General features: G+C 43.9%; 1 protein-coding gene across 3 annotated transcripts in view; it reads right to left on the minus strand.

The window, feature by feature from the left end:
- Positions 1 to 23,020, minus strand: part of Wasf3 (WASP family member 3) — a 96,788-nt gene that overhangs the window by 47,071 nt on the left and 26,697 nt on the right. For all 3 annotated transcript variants that reach the window (XM_076923407.1, XM_076923405.1, XM_076923406.1), the window contains exon 2: positions 10,982 to 11,069. The gene's annotated coding sequence lies outside the window, so the exon portion shown is untranslated. The remainder of the gene's footprint in view (positions 1 to 10,981; positions 11,070 to 23,020) is intronic.

Genomic DNA, 23,020 nt, shown 5'->3' on the forward strand with positions numbered 1-23,020 from the left:
AGACTTGTGTTTTTGTGGTGAGAGTTTCTTCCTGATAAAAACCCAAAAAGAAACAACAGGGACCATAGCTCAAGAAATTAAGGCCACACCTGAAAACCCATGGCCAGAATTGGACCAAAAGGAGACAATATCAAAGCCTTCCCATTACAATCAGGAAGAAGACAGGGTGTCCACGCTCTCCACTCTCATCCAAAACTACTTAAAGCCTTTGTTATAGCTGTCAAGCAAAAGAAGGAAATGAAGGGTTAAAAACAGGACTGGAAGAAGTAAGACATCCATCCCTATTTATAGACAATGTGATGCTTTACATAAGAGACCTAAAGGCTCCATCCATTTGTAAAACCTGGCAGGGCTAAGGAGTCTGTCTCTTCTATTCCTCATGTGCCGGTGACCTTTAGTCTGATTGCTGCATGCTAGGCAATTAAGAGTGTGGCATGTGGCAGAGCTAAATTGGGTGGCGCAGACTGCATTATATACACTGAACTAAGTTATCCAGGCTGCAGATGTTGGCCTTCTGATTACATGAACTTGTAATTTACCTCGGCAGACAAGCGGTCCCAGCAGTATTGATCTTGTGGCCACACACAGTGACATGATGCTCAGGGGAGCATCTTTTCACCTTAAGGGCAAGCTTTTCATTTCCCAGGGCCAGGACTGGAGCTACTTGCCAGGGTATTCCGGTACCCTGGGTGGAGGGAGGCAAGTGCCTCCCAGGAGACAGCGTCACTACTACCTCTGCCTTCCCACAGTCAAAGCGAGAGCTTGGCTCCCTGAATTCTGATTAGTCACTTGGTCCTCTGCAGCCAGGCTGCCTGGGCATAATCATCTCTGTTACACTTCAAAGAAATGCAAACTGAGGAGGCAGAGGGACAATGAAGATCACAGAGACCAAAGCACAGCATTGTGCTAACTGGTCACCACTGCTGTCTGACCTGTGGTCTGTCCTGGAATCCATCCATATGCTTCCGTTTTCTCTCCTCCCCTCTCTCCTTGAGAGCCCCTCTCAATTTAACTCTCATTTGCCATGAACGGTCAACTCCAGCATAGAAAAGAGATACATTGGTTTACATTTTTGCTGTTCCATTTCTATCAGAGACTTTAAATCACTGATGGATGAGCTGTCTAGACCCTCACCTCCTCACACTGCCTTGTGCCAGTGTATGCACAAGCCTGAGACTCCTGTCTCACTCCTGTCTTTTGTACGTTCCACACAGATGATCAGCTTTTGGCTGACCACTGTATATATGTGGCAGATATTCATGCCACAACCTAAGCTTGCTCAGGCCAGGGGAATAATCCTAGGTCTCTGTAAGTCAGGATCCAGTATGGCTCCTTGTAATACAAATACTACCTGGTATCTAGAATGCACACTGAATTGCTAAGGAGACTCAGTGAAATGCTGTGTAGGCCATGCAATTTCTCACAGGAGCAGGATCCTCTCCTTCTACTATGTATAATCTGTCCTCTTTTCAAGCCCCAACAAACACCAAGAGTGTGTGTGTGTGTGTGTGTGTGTGTGTGTGTGTGTGTGTGTGTGCATGTATGTGTATCTCAACTAAAATAAGATATGCATGACTAGGTGTACATGTAAAAAGGTATATATGTTTTTGAGTGACAACATTTAGAGAAATTATTTCTAAACTTTTATAATCAGTATAGGATGGACATCCCAGTGTAGATTTGCCCCTCAGGTTCCAAGTCATTGAAATAAAAAAGGCCTACATTTCAAATATCTGAATAATACTGTTGAGCTAAAGATGACAAACAACCTCCATTTAAAGAACAATAGGTTAAAGGCTCTCAGATTAAATGAAGAAACTACTCACTAAATACATGCCAAGGGCTGTGCTGGTCAGCAGGCATGGCTAAAGAGACGTAACAGGAGAAGGAAGGAGGTCCTATCCAAGAAACACATACAGAATCCAAACCAGGGGGCAGAAGATAGTCCCATCTCTCAAAATCAAAACAGCAGATAGCAATAGAATATGGTCTTTTCCTTAGGAGGCCAACAAACTGACAGCCAAGCTGCACCTCCCACCCCTCCACCTGGAGCCATAAATGATAGGCTCCTTAGTGCAGTCACCACCACCATCCTAAAGGGGTCCAGATGGTCAATAAATCTGCCTAGATCAGGCATGGCTGCTGGGAGCCCTGGCTCTGAATTCTGGACTTGTGCATCGCATCACAGTTGCCACAATAACACATGCCACTACTTCTCTAGGGGCTGAGGATTCCACTGGGGACGTGTGTGTGGCTGCCTTGAAGGTTGATCTAGGATACCATTCTGACAGCAGTGAAGGAGTCACCATCACTTCTGAAGTTGTCATGGCAATCACTAGGATGGTCTTGATTCCTGCTTACCAGCTTACTCCTTTTGACTTGCCACAGGGCAGTCTGATGGGGGCATTCTCTCAATTGAGGTTCCCTCTTCCAACATGATTCCAGCTTATGTCAGGTTGAGGTAAAGCTGCCCAGCACCATTCCTGACACTTCCCTTTGCGCCCTTCCTGCGGCCCCTCTGTAAGTGTCCCTGGACACAGAGATTCAGCACTCCATGTGTCTGTATCCACACTACAGGCACTTCAGATTTCCTAACTATGGTCTGAATCCAGCATACCCCTATCTATGACAGCAAGGACAGGTAAGCACAACACACTTGCACAGGCTGACATGGTAACACAGGACAGTGAGCCACAGATGGTTGTGGATGAGCCCACCCTTTAAGTCTACATAAGTAGCATCCATTCATCCTCATGGGGCCAGTTTCAAACCTGTTCCAAGTACAGCAGCTTGTGTAAACTCCAGGATAACCATGTTCTGATGGCTTTATCATCTGTTCAGGTCTACATAAGGGACAGGGTGGGCTGAGTTCCTTTCACTGAGAGCCGGTAACACCAGAAGCTACTGGCTTTGAAACTGCCAAGCAGACAGAGCATTGTTGAGAGGGTGGCCAAGAGCAGCTGTCAACACTAGCTGCTGACAGCTGCTAGCAGCTCAGACTGCTAAGGCTGAGAGCCGAGAGCCACTGACATGTGAAGCTCAAGACTGGAACACTAAAGAAGACAGACTTTGCGTTTTCATGACTTCAACCCAATTCAAGCAAAGGAACAGCAGCTGACTGATGACATTTAAACTTGTCTATTCTGCTTTCAGGGTTACATATGAACTCCTGTATTATTCCACCCCATCATACAGAGCATTCAGATGGGAAGGCACACTGACATATGCTTTTCAAACCATCTAAAACATCTTTCTGAGGCTAGAAAATTGTCTTAAATCAAATGACTTAGGAATAATTCTAGAAAATCATGCAGAGACACTGGACAGGTCACATGACTATTCTAAAGAGTTGGGTCCAAAACTCAGATTTCCTCAACTCCATATTGAAAGCCTTCATCAAAATGAGTAAACATTTGAAAATCACTAAGCAGAAATCAATGCACATAATATGTGACTGACAGTGATATAAAATGTGATCAAATGATACATGCTATACAAGTATATACACATGCACACACAGATGGGCACACAAGAGTGTACAAACTCAAGCACACACAGGACACATGCACACACACAAACACACTCAAGCACACACACCGCAAACAATGTCTACTGGTATTCAACATGAATTTGCATCTCCAGTCCTCTTGTTAGAAATGAATTGCTGCCCCTCGCCTGGTCCTTGTGGCTGGAACAGACACCCAGCTGATCTGCTCCTGTGTGGACTCTGTATCCTGAGACATCCTAGAGAGGCCACTGACCTCAGAGTGGCAGGTAAGAACAGTTGCCCAAAGCCCTACATCCCAGAGCTACAACTGAGAGCAGAAAGCACTCAGGACCCACCAGGCACCCAAACCCCACCATTATAGAATACCACTCCCCTTCTGCCCCTCACCTGGTCATTGTGGTTGGAGCAGACACCCAGCTGGTCTGCTCCTGTGAAGACACCTTATACAGAGACATCCTAGATGAACAACTGAACTCAGAGCAGCAGGTAAGAACAGTCACCCACTGTCCTATGCCACAGAGCTACAAGTGGGAGTAGGGAGGGTTCAGGACCCACCAGAAACCCAAACCCCACCCCTGCAGAATAACACTCCCCTTCCGCCACTCACCTGGTCCTTGTGGCTGGAACATACACTCAGCTGGCCTACTCCTATGTGAACATCGTACCCTGAGATTTCCTAGAGAGGCCACTGACCTCAGAGTGGCAGGTAAGAACAGTCGCCCACTGCCCTACACCCCAGAGCTACAACTGGGAGCAGTGAGCACTCAGGAACCACTAGGTACCCAAACCCCACCCCTGCTGAATAACACTCCCCTTCCACCCTCTGTCTGGTCCTTGTGGCTGGGGCAGACACCCAGCTTGTCTGCTCCCATGAAAACACCTTATCCCAAGACATCCTAAAGGAGCAACTGAATTGAGAGCAGCGGACACCATATCCTGAGACATCCTAGAGGAGCCACTACACTCAGAGCAGAGAACACCTAGCTGGTCTGCTCCCATGAAGACACCATATTCTGTGACATCCTAGAGGAGACACTGCACCCAGAACAGCGGACACCTAGCTGGTCTACTACCTTGGAGACATCTTATCCTGAGACATCTTAGAGAAACCACTGTACTCAGAGCAGCTGGAGCTCAGGATTAAATGATCACAGAGACATGTGGACCCTGAGGAGTTCAGACACAAGCAAGATAACTGGAAAGGCAGGCTCCAGTAAGAGACAGTGAGTACAGGCAGCACTAGAGTTAAACAGATGGCAAAAGGCAAGCATAAGAATGTAAACAACAGAATCCAAAGTTACATAGCATCATCAGAACCCAGTTCCCCCATCATAGCAAGCCCTGAACACCCCACCACACCAGAAAAGCAGGATTCAGAGTTAAAATCACTTCTCATGATGATGAAAGAGGACTTTAAGAAGGACATAAATAACACTCTCAAAGTCAGGTAGAAGCCCTTAAAGAGGAAACACAAAAATCCCTTAAAGAATTGCAAGAAAACACAACCAAACAGGTGAAAAAATTAAACAAAACCATCTAAGATCTAAAAATGGAAGTAGAAACAATAAAGAAATCACAAAGGGAGACTACCCTGGAGATAGAAAACCTAGGGAAAAAAAATCAGGAGTCATAGACACAAGTATCACCAACAGAATACAAGAGATAGAAGACAGAATCTCATGTGCAGAAGATACCACGGAAAACATTGACACAACAGTCAAAGAAAATGCAAAATACAAAAAGCTACAAACCCAAAACATCCAGGAAATCTAAGACACAATGAGAAGGCCAAAAATAAGGATAATAGGTATAGATGAGCGTGAAGACTCCCAACTTAAAGGACCAGTAAATACCTTCAACAAAATTATAGAGGAAAACTTTCCTAACCTAAAGAAAGAGATACCCATAAATATACAAGAAGCCTACAGAACCCCAAAATAGACTAGACCAAAAAAAGAAATACCTCCCGTCACATAATAATCAAAACATCAAATGTACAAAACAAAGAAACAATACTAAAAGCAGTAAGGGAAAAAGGTAAAGTAACATATAAAGGCAGACCTATAAGAATTACACCAGACTTCTCACCAGAGACTATAAAAGCCAGAAGATCCTGGACTGATATCATACAAACCCTAAGAGAACACAAATGCCAGCCCAGACTACTATACCGAGCAAAACTCTCAATCAATATTGATGGAGAAACCAAGATATGCCATGACAAAACCAAATTTATACAATATCTTACCACAAACCCAGCACTTCAAAAGATAATTGATGGAAAACTCCAACACAAGGAGGGAAACTACAACCTAGAAAAGGCAAGAAAGTAATCTTCCAACAACCCTAAAAGAAGACAGTTACACAAACATAACTCCACCTCCAATAACAAAAATAACAGGAAGCAACATTCATTTTTCCTTAATATCTCTTAGTATCGAGGGACTCAATTCTCCAATAAAAAGACGTAGACTATCAGACTGGATACATAAACAAAACACAGCATTTTGCTGCATACAGGAAACGCACCTCTGTGAAAAAGACAGACACTACCTCAGAGTAAAAGGATGGAAAACAATCTTCCAAGCAAATGGCCTCCAGAAAAATGCTGGAGTAGCAATTCTACTATCAAATAAAATCGATTTTCAACCAAAAGTAATCAAAAAAGATAAAGAAGGACACTTCATATTCATCAAAGGAAAAATGTACCAAGAAGAACTCTCAATTCTGAACATCTATGCCCCAAATGCAAGGGCACCCACATACATAAAAGAAACTTTACTAAAGCTTAAAGCATACATTGCACCTCACACAATAATAGTGGGAGATTTCAACACCCCACTCTCAGCAATGGACAGATCATGGAAACAGAAACTAAATCGAGACACAATGAAACTAACAGAAGTTATGAACCAATTGGACTTAACTGAATTCTATAGAACATTTCATCCTAAAACAAAAGAATATACATTTTTCTCAGCACCTCATGGTACCTTCTCCAAAAAAGACCATATAACTGGTCACAAAACAGGCCTCAACAGATACAACAAGATTGAAATAATCCCTAGTACCTTATCAGACCACCATAGACTAAGACTCATCTTTAATATTGACAAAAACAACGGAAAGCCCACATACACATGGGAACTGAACAGCCCTCTACTCAATGATGACTTGGTCAAGGAAAAAATAAAAAAAAAAATTAAAGACTTTTTATAATTTAATGAAAATGAGGACAAATCATATCAAAACTTGTGGGACTCTATGAGAGCAGTACTAAGAGGAAAACTCATAGCTCTAAGTGCCCACAAAAAGAAACTGGAAAGAGCATACACTAACAACTTGATAAAACACCTGAAAGCGTTAGAAAAAGAAGCTAATATACCCAAGAGAGGTAGACAACAGGAAATAATCAAACTCAGGGCTAAAATCAACCAAATAGAAACAGAAAGAACTGTACAAAATATCAACAAAACCAGGAGCTGGTTCTTTGAGAAAAATCAACAAGATAGATAAACCCTTAGCCAGACTAACCAAAGGGCACAGAGACAGTATCCAAATTAATAAAATCAGAACTGAAAAAGGAGACATAACAACAGAAACTGAGAAAATTAAAAAAAAAAAAATCGTCAGATCCTACTACAAAGGCCTATACTCAACAAAATTGGAAAATCTGGATAAAATGAACAATTTTCTAGACAGATACCAAGTATCAAAATTAAAACAGGAGCAGATAAACCATCTAAACAGTCCCATAACCCCTAAAGAAAGAGAAGCAGTCATTAAAAATCTCCCCATCAAAAAAAGTCGGGGACCAGATGGTTTCAGTGAAGAATTCTATCAGACCTTCCGGGAAGACCTAATACCAATTCTCTTCAAACTATTCAACAGAGTAGAAACAGAAGGAACACTACCCAATTCGTTCTATGAAGCCACAATTACACTCATACCAAAACCTTGTACAAAGCTCAAGTCCAAGTGGATAACGGACCTCCCCATAAAACCAGATACACTGAAACTAATAGAAGAGAAGGTGGGGAAGACCTTCGAATACCTAGGCACAGGGGAAAGTTCCTGAACAGAACACCAATGGCTTATGCTCTAAGATCAAGAATTGACAAATGGGACCTCATCAAATTGCAAAGCTTCTATAAGGCAAAGGACTCTGTCAATAAGATAAAACAGCAACCAACAGATTGGGAAAAGATCATTACCAATCCTACATCCGATAGAGGGCTAATATTTAATATATGCAAAGAACTCAAGAAATTAGACTCCAGACAACCAAATAACCCTATTAAAAAATGGGGTACAGAGCTAAAGAGAGAATTCTCAACTGAGGAAACTCGAATGGCCGAGAAGCACCTTACAAATGCTCAACATCCTCAGTCATCAGGGAAATGCAAATCAAAACAACACTGAGATACCACCTCACACCAGTCAGAATGGCTAAGATCAAAAACTCAGGTGACAGCAGATGCTGGTGAGGATGTGGAGAAAGAGGAACACTCCTCCATTGTTGGTGGGATTGCAAGCTGGTACAACCACTCTGGAAATCAGTCTGGCGGTTCCCCTGAAAATTGGACATAGCATTACCTGAGGACCCAGCTATACCACTCCTGGGCATATACCCAGAAGATGCTCCAACATATAACAAGGACACATGCTCCACTATGTTCATAGCAGCCTTATTTATAATAGCCAGAAGCTGGAAAGAACCCAGATGTCCTTCAACAGAGGAATGGATACAAAAAATGTGGTACATTTACACAATGGAGTACAATATTAAATATAGGAAAATGAATTAAATATAGGAAAAATGAATATTAAAAATAATGAATTTGAGAAATTCTTAGGTAAATGGATGGAACTAGAAAATATCATCCCTAGTGAGGTAACCCAATCACAAAAGAACACACATGGTATTTACTCACTGGTAAGTGGATATTAGCCCCAAAGCTTGAAATAGCCAAGATTCAACTCACAGACCACATGAAGCTCATGAAGAAGAAAGACCAAGTGTGGATGCCTCAGTCCTATTTAGAAGGAGTAACAAAATACTCAAGGGAGCAAATATGGAGACAAAGTGTGGGACAGAAACTGAAGGAGGGGCCGTCTGTAGACCATTCCACCTGGGTATTCATCACTCAAAGTATGCAGTCACCAAAAGGTAGACACTGATGTGGATATCAGGAAGTACATGCTGACAAGAGCCTGATATAGCTGTCTCCTTAGAGGTCTGCCAGAGTCTAACATATTCAGAGGCAGATGCTCACAGCTAGCCACTGATCTGATCAAGGGTTTCCCAATGGAGAAGTTAGAGAGAAGACTAAAGGAGCTGAAAAGGTTGGTGGCCCCATGAGGAGAGCAATAATATCAACCAACCAGAGCTCCCCAGGGTCTAAACCACCAGCCTGGGAGCACATAGGGAGGGACCCATGACTCCAGCTGTATATGTAGGGGCGGATGGCCTTGTAGAGCATAGGTGGGAGAGGAGATCCTTGGTCCCATGAAGGCTGAACACCGAGTGGGGGGGAATTCGAGGGTGGGGAGGTGGAAGTGGGGGGGGTAGGTGGAGGCACAGCCTCATAGAAGCAGGAGGAGGGGGGGATGGAATAGGAGGTTCCTGGATGGTGGGGGGAATGGTGGTAAGAAGATAAAATCTGAACTATAAATATAATATCCAATAAAAAATTTTTTAAAAGAAACAAATTTTTAAAAAGAAAAAATATAAAAAAAAAAAAAGAAAGAAAAAGAAATGAATTGCTAAGGTCCATCCTTAGCAGCAGGTGTTCAGAATTCATCAGTCACAGATGTTAGCAAAGAAGGGAGGGGCCCAATCACACACACACACACACACACACACACACACACACACACACAGCACAGACACAGGGCAGCCCCCTCCCAGAGCTGTTAGGCCCTGCTTGTTTCAGAACTCTAGAGAACTGGGAAGTCACAGGCTGTATGCTTCTGTGACTGAGTCCATAATCAGAAATGGCAGCAGCCTGAGGCCTTAAAAGTATTCTTTAGCAGTAGAAAGGGGCAAGTCTTGGTCTGTGGAGAAAAGGACAGAAATCTCCAAAGACTTTAAAACCACTGAGCCATATTAACACTCAGTCATTTTGTCTTTTTTATTATATATATCTCTTTCTGCAGAGTATGTTAAAAACTGTGCTGAATATATATATACATATATATATATATACTCATTCTTGTTTCTCGTTCTTTCCCCTGCTTTAGAGACTGTAGGGATAATGTCACTTCTTTAGTCTTCCTTTCCTGGGTACTCTGACTTGCATTCCTGCTGCCTTGTGCTCACAGCATCTCCAGCCCACAGTGGCCTCCTTCCTAACAGTGACTCTGTTACTAATAGTTCCAGCATTAGCTGTAGGGCATTTACAGACACCTTTAGTGAGTTCTGAAAGGACTTTTGGATTTCTGTTTTTGAAAGTGTTTCTTACATTGCTGATTTTGTGAGACTTTATCAATTATTAATTCTATCACTGGATGAAGTAATGAACATTACTAGATGCACCCTAGATAAACGACCACAGAAATTCAAAATACTGTGCTGCCTATTCTGTTAGCATCGCAGATCGTGCTGGTCTCTAAGCGCCACCCAGCTCCGTGGCTTTGGAAGTACGGTGCTTAGTGCCGCGTTTCCCTTCTGCACTAGTGAAAATCAAGTGCAGGGACGACTGTCACCAGGAGGCCTCAGGATCTGACTGAGGGTGCACAGCCAGAACGTTTCCTTCCATCACTGGGAGTCTTGCAATCGGCAGAAGACCCTTTGATTACATTTAGATACAGAAGAGATAGTCTGCTAGCTAGGTCCACCTGACAAGGAGTGAGCACAGAAGAATCGGAAGAAAATGTCCCACAGCATGCCCAACTGTGTGATACTGTGACACAACACTGTCATATACAAAGGTCATGCTGGGGAATCACACAGTTCAATTATGGGGTTGGGAGCAGAGGTGGCTCTGCAGTTAAGAGCACTGGCTGCTCTTGAAGAGGATCCGAGTTCAATTCCCAGCAGCACCCACATGACAGCTCGCACACATTTGCCAGGAAATCTGACACCCTCTTCTGACCTCTGAGGGACTGCATGCTCAGAGTACTCATACACACATGCAGGCTAACACCATACACATAAAATAAAATCTTATTTAAAAAAAAAAATGTATAGAAAAAATGAATAGAACAGTTTAATATGACATAAACTAAAGAGTCATATCATGTGCTTCGTACAAAAATAAAATAAATATATCCAGTCACAGTTTTTCTCTTTTAATATCCCAAAGCAGTAACTAAACTCAAAGACCTTTAGTTATTATCAATATATTAAAATATACTGATAGCAAATATTCACAGCCATTAAAATCTTTTATGCTATTCTATTTTCAATTACATTTCTAGACCAGTCTGTTGCTGCACTTGAGGAACCTTGAAGCTAAAAGACACTCCTACCAGGTAGGTTGACTTGTGGGCTGAAGGGGTCTCAGCAGCATCGCCGCCGCGGCTCAGGTGTCAGCAGGGACAGCAAACGGGATCAGAACTAAATGGAAAGAATAAAGAGAATAATTAAATAACAGTAGCTGAAATGTTCTCAAGCCTTCACCTAAGCCTGAAATTCAAATTTTAGAACTCAACAACTTCACCAAGGAAGCGCTAATCCCAGAACTATTTTTTTTTTAATTAGCTTAAGGAAAGATCTAATGTAGGACTTAAGGCCTTATATAGCCCAGTTCCCTATTCAGGAATAAACTCTCGAAATAACTTGAAGAATTCATAGTTAATGAATAATAATAATATGAATAATGAATGAAGGATAGGAAAATAGCCAGTTGTATTCTAAGCACTTTCAACTACATCATTTGATTTGTTCACTCAACAGTAAGACATGTCTGCAGGTGCTATTGCTACCTCTCAGAATCAGTCCAATAATATTGATCATTCATGCAAGGACTGTTCATTTTTTCCAACAATATTTGTATTTAATTAGAATCCTGTTAATCATGTTATAGACATTTTTGATAGTGAGAAAAATGGAGATAAAGACAAGCTATTCTGTTAGACCAAACACATAAAACTGGTGAGGAATGACTGCTCAGGAAAGAATCAGGATGAGAAACACACAGGGGACATTGTTGCAAAATCAGTGAGTTTAAGACACCGAGAACAAAGCAGTTTAGAAGACAGACACACTTTGCCAAACTGCTTCTCAGCGGTCACCAGTGGCAGAGGTTAAACCTGGGAAAGGCAGTCCAAGCACAGGAATACCTGTGCAAGTTCTGAAACAAAGAAAAGCAGCATCAAGTCTTCCAAACAATTATCTGAACATGCCTGAGCTATACCAGTTCAAGCGACTTTGAGAATCAATGCAGTGAAGAGAGTCACCATCCTTTTTTAAAGCATCTTTAAAAGTCAGCTCCATAGCTTCCTATTGATTTTAAAGAGCAAAAGAGAAATGCAGGGGGTTGGCTCAGAGGTTAGGAATGCCTGCCTACTGCTCCTGCAGAAGACCTGAGTTCAGTACCCATCAGCCAGGAGAGGCAGCTCACAACCACCTCTAACTCTAGCTCCAGGGCCTGAAGACCTCTTCTGACTTCCACAGGGGACACATACACACAAACACACATGCATATATAGAACTGAAAAAAAAAATAAACCTTTTTTTTTTAAAGGTATCCTTTTTTAAAGTAATCTGTGTATGTTAACTTATTTACAAATGCAGAAAACTATCCTTGGGTTTAGATTATCCAGGTTTCATTTCACCCGCACTAGTCCAGCTGGTCTGACTTGATGGTTTTAAGTCTGAATGAGCAATGCCACTTGGTCGCCAGCTGGTGGCACTGTTTGGGGAGGATCTAGTACCTTTAGGAAGTGGAACCTTGCTGTAGGAAGCACATCATATTGGTGGGGCTTTGAGGGCTCATGACCTCTCCCCACGTCCTTTCTCTGCTTGCTTCCCATGTAGAGTTGAAATATGATCTCTTGGCTTCCTGCACCTGCACCTGCACCTGCACCTGCACCTGCACCTGCACCTGCACCTGCACCTGCACCTGCACCTGCACCTGCACCTGCACCTGCACCTGCACCTGCACCTGCACCTGCACCTGCACCTGTACCTGTACCATGCCATGCCTTCTTCACCAGAAGGGACTCTATGCCTCTGGAACAGTACCAAAAAAATCTTTGTAGTGAGATTTTTGGTTTCTTTTTTAAAAAATATTATGTGAACACGTTTTTATTTAATCCCAGGTGTGGGATATGGGGCTGCTTCAGTTTGTCCATAGCCATTAACTGTGATTGCTTCGTGCTCTAGGAAGGAAGTGATTTTTGCCAGCTGCAGGGAGTTTAATTCTGGGGACTCTGGAGAAGGAATAAATGCCAGTGCCCTGGGAGGGACAGAGGTGCTCTGAATAAGGAAGAGGGGGAGTGGGGAAAAGAGGAGGAGGAAGAAAAGGAGGAAGAAGAGGAAGATGAGGAGGAGAAAGCAGGAGCAGGAGAAAGAGGGTGTCTATGGTGACTGCTGCTTCCCTCCTGCTGCTCCTGGTTACTGCTGTTGTGGTTTGACGAAATTGAAAGAAATTGAAGATATCCTAACAACAAAGATTGGACTTGCCCCCAAGGAACCCAGTGTCCCTAATCAGCAGGAAGTGCTCTATTTTGCTGTCTAAAAGGGATCTACGCCCTCTTTCCCATCTAACTTTCTTTCTCTCCTCCCTAGTGTTGGGGGTATAAAAACCCAATGAAATAGCTCAAAAAAAAATACTCCAATACTCTTTATCTTACCAGTTGTAGTCATGGCATTGCATCACAGCAGAAGCATGGCTAAGCCATCTAGGCTTCACTAGAAAGGAATTTAACTGGCAGTACCCCGGGGCCAGGAAAGTGTCCAGTACACGCCTGTGTCAGTTACACCTAGGAACTCTGCAGTCCGGGAGAATCTACAAAATCACTACTTTTACTGTTAGCTACCATCTGGTAGATGCTACAATCAGGACCAATTCTACAACCAACATCGCACATGGGACTAACTTAGTCTTCAAAGCCTGCGGACTCTCCACTGCAGGGAAGAACTGAAGCAGCAGAAAGGATTGTCCAGAATCACACAGGATGAGCCAGCACCAGACAGAACACCACTGTTACTAACTAGATTGTGCAGTCTCTCTTCAGATACAAACAATCACAGTTTTCTTTCCTAAAAAGCTACTAATGTCTCTAACACAGGTCAAAAACCAGAATGTCTTTGAGAATTAGCTCAATTGTGTGAGTGGTCTAGACCATTACATGTGAAACACTGCATAGCTACCAAGAGGTGAAATCCTGGGGCTAGCGAGATAGCTCAGTGGTAACTGAGAACACTGGTAACTCTTCCAGAGGACCTGGGTTTGAGTCCCAGTCCCCACATGGTGCTCAGAACCATCTGGAACTCCAGTTCCTGAGGATCTAATGCCCTCTTCTGATTTCCATGGGAACTGTAAACTTGTGCCCGAGAAATTCTTTTTTACTCGTTTTATGTGTATGACTGTTTTGCCTGCATGTATGCATTTCTCAGTGCACCAGAAGAAGCAAGTGAAGTTCCAGGTAACCAGGACTTTATAGAGGTAGCAATGGTGTAAACCAGCACACAGCAGGGGCCTGACATCTTGAGGGACACAATAGATTTAGACGCTGACTTTGATCGTTCGTATCACTCAGATGACTAGTGATACAGTCCTAAGCCAGAAGAGGAAGATGTTTAAAAGGAATAAAGCTGAAAGATGCAGGTCATAGTCAGAAGTGGAAGAGAAGGCTGAGATACCTACCGAACTATGGAGTCAGGGGAATGAATACCCTAAGGCAACCTGTCCACCTGAGCTCCTTGTCATGAGTGAAGTACTCCAGAGAACAATGCTCAACTGGATGGCCTCCAGCTTCCCAGAGTGCTTGCCGGGGTGGCAAAAATCCAGCTAGCATGATGAAGAGACTTAATGTCTTATCTAATTTTAATTAGTGTTAATATAAGCAACACTATGAATGGACTGGCCACTGTCTGCGTAGTACCATACTATGGGTTCTGGCTCAGATAGCTGAACTGAAGATCCTATTACAAGAATCTAAGAAAGAAATACTATGAAAAATAGCATACAGACATTCAAGTATTCGCTGACTGTTACTGTAATTATTTAATCTCAGTTGGGTTACTACCGTGCTTTTAATCATTCAATTCCCAGATAAAAGACATACGACTTTTATATTTATAATAAGCCCTTAATGTACCAGACCTGGGCAAATATCTACCCTCTATCCTGTTATATCTACTTCCTATCAATAACCATGAGTTATAACTCACCATGTACAATCTGGGCGGCTCTTAACTCCAACTGGCCAGTCCTCATGGCCATGTCTGCATGACTCACCTACCCCATGGCATCTTCTCTCTCCACATTCTTCTCTCTTGGTCCCTCCTCAGACCCAAAGCCCACACCAAAACCCAGCCTCCCTCTCTTCTGCCCAGCTATAGGCTGCAGGCATCTTTACTTAACCACTAGTTTTAAGTTAAAGAGCAAGGGCACACAGCATCATTTGTGAACATTCAAACTCTCTTGTCCATGGGGGAACCAGGCCTTGGGGGGGGGGGGCATATTTAACATGTTTACATTACATAGCAAAAGACTGAACCTCCACAGCTGACTCCAAGAACAAACAAATCAACAATTAAGGAGGTGGTCCTTTTGGAGCCACACCCTTTTCTGAAATCCCAACAGAGATGTATTTACCCTTGGCCATTTGGATTCTGATTAACGGCCTCAACATGGAAGCATCAAAATGCTCTCAGGTGGTCTTTAAGTAATTGTTAAAATGTTGCTACCAAATAAAAATCGCCTTTACTACATCAGGAACCCATAGTGAGTCACTCCGTAGGATAAATAACCACCGAGTTTTGTTGTTATTGCTTTCAAGTCTATTTCTAAAATCAGGAAGAAAGTGGAGAGAATTAGGCATTTCTTATGATAATGAACATGAGTTCAGGTGACTTCACACACATTGTAGACCATGTGTGTCAACAGCAGTACACGCTTCCTTCAGTTTGCGCCCTGCATGGAAGACTCTGCACCAGGCTCAGGAAGTCTTTTCTACCAGCATCTTACAAAGTCAATGATAATAAAAAACGTTTCCTGTTAATCTCACTTATTTATGACATTTAAAGTCAATATGAAACAAGGAGTCTTGGGATATGTAAAGGCTTCCTGTGCAAACAGACGGTGTCTAAACTGCTCCCTGTTAATCTGCCTGCACTCCCCTAATCTGACTGCATTAAACCTGTTTACTATTTCGGTCCTTGACAAGGCTCTTAAGCCTCTCAATTCTAGTTTCACAGAAGTCAGCAGAGCTCACGTGTGGTCCCTCCAGGTGCAGATGCTTGCTCGACTCACTCCTTGTTCCACACCCTTCACAAGACCCCACTTCCATCTATGTCCTTAGGCCGTCAGCATCTCAACTACTCACAAATGCAACTCTGCTTGCAACCCTTGGCTCAGTCCTGAGACATGGCGCTATTGGTGTCAGGAAAGCACAACTCATAAAACATGAAGCATGACATTTTAGGAGGGGGGGGAGGAAGGGGAAGAAGGCGAGGAGGGGGAAGGTGAGGAGGGAGTGAGGTTACAGGCACCAGTAGCAGCCTTTGTGTTTTCCCTATGGTCTTGGGGATTCATCTCCACTGCATTACATACCTGTATCTTTTACAGCAGAACACGTTTACCTGGTCCCATGACTCAATACAATATAGAACAGAACTGTTAGGAGACAGTGGGGGAGCCACTGTTGAGTAACAGCAAAGACCCTTGCCCTTACACATCCTTACTGAGCTGGCAGGGTATAAGGATAAGTATAAGGTAGGTGATGCAGGAGACGGCAGCAGCAGAGGCAGTGGAGTAAGTCGACAAAAACCAGGGGCATCTATCAAATATAGTGCATATCACATCGCCAGCTAGGATTAGCACTTCTAAAAGTCCCTTTTAGAGTTATTTTATGTGTGTGAGAGTTTTGCCTCCATGTATGTGTATGTACCACAATTGTGCCTGGTACCCTTGTAGGTTAGTAGGGGATACAGGGTCCCCTGGAAACTGGATGTGGGGGTGGTTGTGAATCTGGTAAGATATGAAAAAAGGAAAATCAATGCCTGACACAGTGTGACTTTGCAGAACCTCTGGACTGGGACCTAAGTTTGACCAAGCTAACGGTGCCTGGTCAAAAATACTGAAAGGAAAACTGGCGGGCTGTTGTTGTTCTCGACTGGACTGCAGTAGGCCTCTATAAGCCAGTCCTAACAAATGCTATCATTCACACTAGGTGCCCCTCCATCAAACTGAACCCTGCAATGGCCCAATTTTCAAAGTGGGGAGGGGGAAGAGCAAATCAGAAGAAACACTAAGCAGCCAATCAGAAGTCCAGTTAGCTAGGCTGGTATGGTATCACAGAAGACAGTGATAAAGGAACTGATCCATTCTTCATTCCATATTTCTGCATGGGAATCCAGGCTTATCAGCACATAAGAACATTTACTTTGTCTTTATACAAGTTGTTGCCTGGTTACAGAATCACAAATAAAAGCCATCTTGAAACTACATGTGGTTGAGTTCTGCCCCTTGGCGCTAGCCCTCCGCTACACGTTAGAAAGACTGCAGCACAAGCTGGGAAATTGAGTGCTGGAGGGATGTACACAGACTGCTGAGGGAAACCTGGCAGCAGCTGCAGGAAGCTGCACTGAAGATCCACCCTTTGGGATGCAGAGCACAAGAGAGATGTGCTCTTAGATAAAGGCTCCATATCACCTTGCTGCCACGATGCACATGCAGTGTGCTCCTGGCACATCACAGACAAGGCAGACGTGTCTCCAGGGCCACTCACACTTGGCGTCAGCAGTGTCAGGTGTTAAGGATCTCCAGAGACACACTCCTACTTAGTGACGAATCCCCTCCTCTGACTCCTCTCCACATCTACAAGAGCACTAGGAGGCAGAGGGAGTTATTGATTTATAACCCCAGGCACTGAACACTGCTGGCAGTAATAAGGCTTCTTGGTACCTAGGAGAAGTCTGTATCCTTGAAACATCAAATAAGTACTTCCTGCTCTAGCCAGTCTCTGCAATCAAGGTCTAGCACAAGCCTAAAGATGCCCAGTACTCTCTAGCCATAGGAGAGACGCCTGCCCTAAAGCCACACCCACCACACAAGGTCTACAGGGAAGGCACACACCCTTCTGGGCTACAACACCAGTCTGTACCCTCAGTAAGTATCCACTTCCTTGGCACTGTCAGCACAAATGGGGCCCCTGTTCCCCAGTCCTGAAGCACTTGAACAGTGATGTCCAGTTCTTGGGCACATTGTCTAACACCTTCCATGCAGGACGCCAGCTGCTCAGGGATCATCAGCACACATCTCCCCAGCTCCAGCAGGCTGGGACTAGCATTTCCTGTCCCCGTCTTACCAATGAGCACCCAGCAGTGACACTTAATCAAGAGCCCTGTTCCGACAACCTGGTAACATGCATCTCCTTTCTCTGTACCCATTGCATAGAAGGCCACTGTGCAGTGGGCACTTAAGCCAGCTTCAATCTCGAGTGGGCTTCTCCGCTCACTCACTAAGACAGTTTGTTCAGACCTGAGTCTCTCAAGAGACAAGGATGAGGCTGGGAGAATCATTAAATGACTAAATAATAGAAAGAGCTAGCCTTGGCACACAACTGGGTATCAAACACTGCCACAGCCTGTCCTGCAACCATGCCCCCAAACTGAAGACTGTAGAGCCGGGCCACTGCACATGAATCCTAAGCCCAGATGCCACCCAGAAAGGAGTTCATAGCAGCTTCCAATCACTGTTAGCCTAGAACAAAAACCATGTAAGCACACAGAAAAAACTAAGACTTGAGATGGCTTCTGGAAAGTTCCAGCTTAGGTCTGCTATTCATTGTGCTGAACTCTTCATTAGCATACCAAAATAACTGGATCACTGGAGGGGGAAAAATGGAAAGGTTGAAGATGGTCAGATACTCATAGCAAATACACTGTTTTCAAAGGAAAGCAGACTGCCCAATTGTAAGGCATAACTACACAGGCCAGGCCAGTGTTTCCTTGTTATGTTAATCTCCCTTGGTGGACAGACATGGCACTAAAGTTCTCAGACTTTCCAGACTAACTCCACTCTTTTTCCCTCCCTCTCTTGTCACTGTTTGTCTCTCTAACACTTAATACACACACAATATCCAATCATTTGACAAATAAGTGACTTCTCTCATATGCCTAAGTGGGGTGGAGTGGGAGCTAATTTCTGACCTATTTGGGCAAGAGAGAGCTGGACATGCCCTGGACTCAATGACATTGAACTGAATCTGTGATCGCCACTTCCAAGAGTCACGTGGGCTTAGGCTGAGCCTGTGAGCGAGGGTAGCAGCTGTTTCCAGGCCACCAAACAGTTAATGAGCCTCTCTGAGATGAGCATTGAAAGATAAAAATAAGAATAATTTGTTCAGGATAAAATAAGGCTTCCTACTCGAGGAGCGGTCAAAGACAAGAAGCACGTGGCAAGGCCTGCTGAATAGCGACCATGCGGACCAGCCCCAGCTGGCTTTGGTAAGCAGATTTCTTGAGCCATACTCAGAGGCAGCCCAAGAAATGAGGATGAGATCGGCAGACAGGATGGGGCAGGAGACAGATGGGGTCCAGAGGGTGGACCCGAGGACAGGAGAGGCACAGTAAGGCCACAGATGCCTGATTGAGTCCTTTGTCCCGCATCACAGATGCAATACAGCTTCCTCATTAAGCAATCCCCCAACTTCAGAGTTTGTAAAAGTCTCCTTTGAAAAAGTGGAGCAGCGTGTCCTTGGCTGATCTTCTGGCACCCTTCCTAGTGCCCTTGCTCCTTCAAAGACTGCAAACCAGTGGCTACCCCTGTTCACATTAAAGCCTGAAACAGATCTGGGCCGAGTAGCAAGCATCCTTGCCTAAACTGGTTTGTATTTTTCTCTCCTTTAATGGTTGAGTCTTCAAATGAGAATTCATCAGTGATTCAAAGAGATGCTAAAAATAGCCGGCTACAGAATGCAGAGTGAGGCACATCACACCATCTCGCTCGCTCGATCGCTCTTTCCCCCCTCAGTCTTCCTCAGTGTAGCCTTCAAGTGTGCTTCCTTTTCATTAGCCAAAAATGTAAAACACGTCAGATACAGTCAGGTACACAAAAACATTAATGTTTCAAACCAATCATGTAGCTATTGCTGAAATCTTTGCAATAAATCTTACTTAAAAATGGTCTCCTAGCCAGGAATGGGAGGCAGAGGCAGAGGGATCTCTGTGAGTTCTAGGGCAGCCAGGACTACACAGTGAGCCGGGTCTGAAAACAAAGAACAACGACACAGGTTTACTGGTGCACTCCCTCTATTTCTAATCATGACCTTCATTAAGCGTTTCTAATTGCAAGAATAAATTCATTAACATACAATGAATGAACTAAAAGAAAGCCACTATCCATTGGGCTCCGCACTGCAAATGGCAAGTCACTTTTATTAATAACAACTCACATCTGAATCCAGAGGACCACTGACCAAAGGATTTCACATAAATCATCTTATTTAATCCACAACACTGAGACCAGAAAGGTAAGAATTATTTAAAAAAAAAAAAAAAAAAAAAAAAAAAAAAAACTTTATATATAAGTGTGTGTGCACCTATGTAAACATCTGCCATCTGTGTATGGACCTGTGGAAGTGAACACCAGATCCCTTGGAGGGGGAGTTACAAGCAACTGTGTGCCTCTAGACATGGGTGCTGAGATGCAAATTCTGACCTTCTAGAAGCACGCTTGCTGCACTTAGCCACTGAGCCATTTTTCCATGCTTACAAATTGCTTTTATATATTCAATAAATTAGAGCCTAAGCTAGAGAGAAAAAAAATACAGACTTAAAAGCCATACATCAAGGATGGGGAATATATAGCTTAGTGGTAGACAGAAGTCCACATGAAGGGGGCATGGACGCATGCTCAACCACAAAGGCGACCTGGCTCTGAATCCCATTCAGAGGACCTGGACCTCAGGACCACCTCACCCAGAAGGAACACCCCTCCCAAAAACTGCAAAGAACTCCGAACGCATGGGATATGCAACACAAACTACCGTCTATTACTCTGCCTTCGAAGTGCATACTAAACAAGTAAATGCAATTAAACTTGACTCCTCAATACTCCATGGGTGCCAGAATCCTTATCTTGAATTATGAGCCCCAACCCCACTGTCTGATCTTCCCTCCCTTCAGTCTCTGTGGGGAGTTGCTGAGCCTTCTATTGTTGGCCAGAGAGAGGCTGGTTTGTGGTGGTGGTGGTGGTGGTGGTGGTGGTGGTGGTGGTGGTGGTGGTGGTGGTGGTGGTGGTGGTGTTTTAATTGCTGATAGCTGGAACTCTGCATTGCCACAGCTGTTTGGGTAGGAAGACAAATGTAACAACAACCCTAATTGCTACCATTGCCTACTTAAGATGCTGATCTGTTTCAAGCTCCTGCTTCCAAACAGGGTAGAGATGCCCTGGACTAAAATATGTCCATCACCTCCCACCCCCAACACTGAGAGCTAAGTCTCAGCCTGGTCACGGGATTAGCGGTTAGTGCCACTAGATGTGTAGACTCTTAAGTTTTGACCAAGGAAAATAATAAGTATTACATAAATAAATGACCCAAAATACTTATGAAACCTGCACCAGTATTAAATGGAAGCAGAGAAGCCTGAGGAACAGTATGGGGAGATTTATTTTTCCATTCTTACCATGACAATTTCTACTATTCTAGAACCAGACTATATTTTAAGGCTAGTTGTAACACTAAATCTGATACAAAGATTCTGTGTATAAATTTCCTGAGGAAAAAGTATAATCATGGCTATGGTAACAAATATGTCTATGAACTTCTACCCAACAGAAGTTGTTCAAATGAGCCAGGCTGCTTTAGCACACAGCTCCACCCACTCTCCCAAGCCTCTGGTCTGTCCATACAAAGCAGTCAGAGCCCCTTCCATCAGAGATTGTGGCCACAGCAACAGGAAAGTAACTAACACAGAAAACTGGTATCTTTGCTGTGGTTCAGGAGCCTTAGGAACTGGTTTGCTAGAGGAACATGGAAGAGTCTGGGAACTCCCCTAGGACACTCTGGCAAACAGTGTTGATGCTGAATTCAAAGGTAACGGACTAATTTGTTTAACATGGGATGGCATTTGGGCTATGTCACGGTTACTGCTCACTGCCATCATCCAGGTCCACAGCGAGCCAGAGTGAAAATGAAGCGGAAAAATACTGAAGATGTGCAGTCTGCTCAGGAAGAGGAGACGGAGTAGGTGTGAAGGCAGCTGTGATTGCTGACGAGAGTAATGTCAAGAAAGAGAAACCGCAGGCTCTGCACTGGGTTTCTGCACAAAAGGGGCCCTAAAGGCAAGGCCTTACCCACTGAAGGCTCCACCTACTGAATATGCAAGTTCATCTGAAAGGACAGGGCCACCCAAAAAGTTCCCTTGAAAACAATCACCTAGCGAAATGTTTTTTCAGGGTCAGCTGTGGAAACTGATGTAAGGGAGTTGGGGTTCATACCAAATTAGCAGAACTTGGCAATGCCGATCATATGGTACTATTTTTGCAGGCATAAAACATGCAAGAGGAAGGTAGGAGGCGTGAAGTCTGGTGCCAAGGCTCCACAGACACTGAGGCTAGGTGATGAGTGGTAGGGTCAGAGCAGCTGTAAGGAGGCCCTGAGAGGCCACTACATAAAGCTATAGAGGTGAATTTGGTCTGTGTTGTAGTGGGGATCTTGGGATATCAGAGATGCTAGAACCATGAGATAGCTCCTGAGGCAAGCTGAAGACCTGAAGTGGAGCTAGCCCAAGAGATAGGCTATGTGTGCTGCAGGAGCCCTCTGGAGCCCTGGTGATTCCATCACAAGACACAGATGCCAGACACAGAGCTTCCGGAGCTGGTGTTTTCTCTGCTGGGTTCAGTCTTGCTTTGTTCTGATCACCCCAGTCTTCTCTTTGAAAATAGAGATGTTTACTTTACACCACTGCACAGTGGAAGTATTCAGCTGTTTTCCCCAATGTTGTGGAGATGAACAGGTAAGGGACACTCTGCACTTATCTTTTGAAGAGCACTGTTAAAAATCACAGGGACTTTGGATTGCATGCGTTTTGCATAATGAATTAAGAGATGGCCACATGCCTATGGGAACTGTAGGGTGTGTAAGAAGAGGGAGTGGTTTAATGGTGCATGTTACTGTCAAATTGACATGGAGATGGACTTGTGATGGTTAACATTCTCATATTGCCTAGACCTCTGGACAGGTCTGTGAGGAAATTTCTAGATTAGGTTAATTGTGGTGTAAAAATCCACCACCCTGAATGTGGGTGGCCCCATCCCACAGGCTGGGGTCCCAGACTGAATGAAAAGGAATAAGCTGAACCCCAGTACCTACTACCTCTTCTGCTTCCTG

The sequence above is a fragment of the Arvicanthis niloticus genome, chromosome 24 (genome assembly GCF_011762505.2).
Source record: "Arvicanthis niloticus isolate mArvNil1 chromosome 24, mArvNil1.pat.X, whole genome shotgun sequence".
NCBI classification, from domain to species: domain Eukaryota; kingdom Metazoa; phylum Chordata; class Mammalia; order Rodentia; family Muridae; genus Arvicanthis; species Arvicanthis niloticus.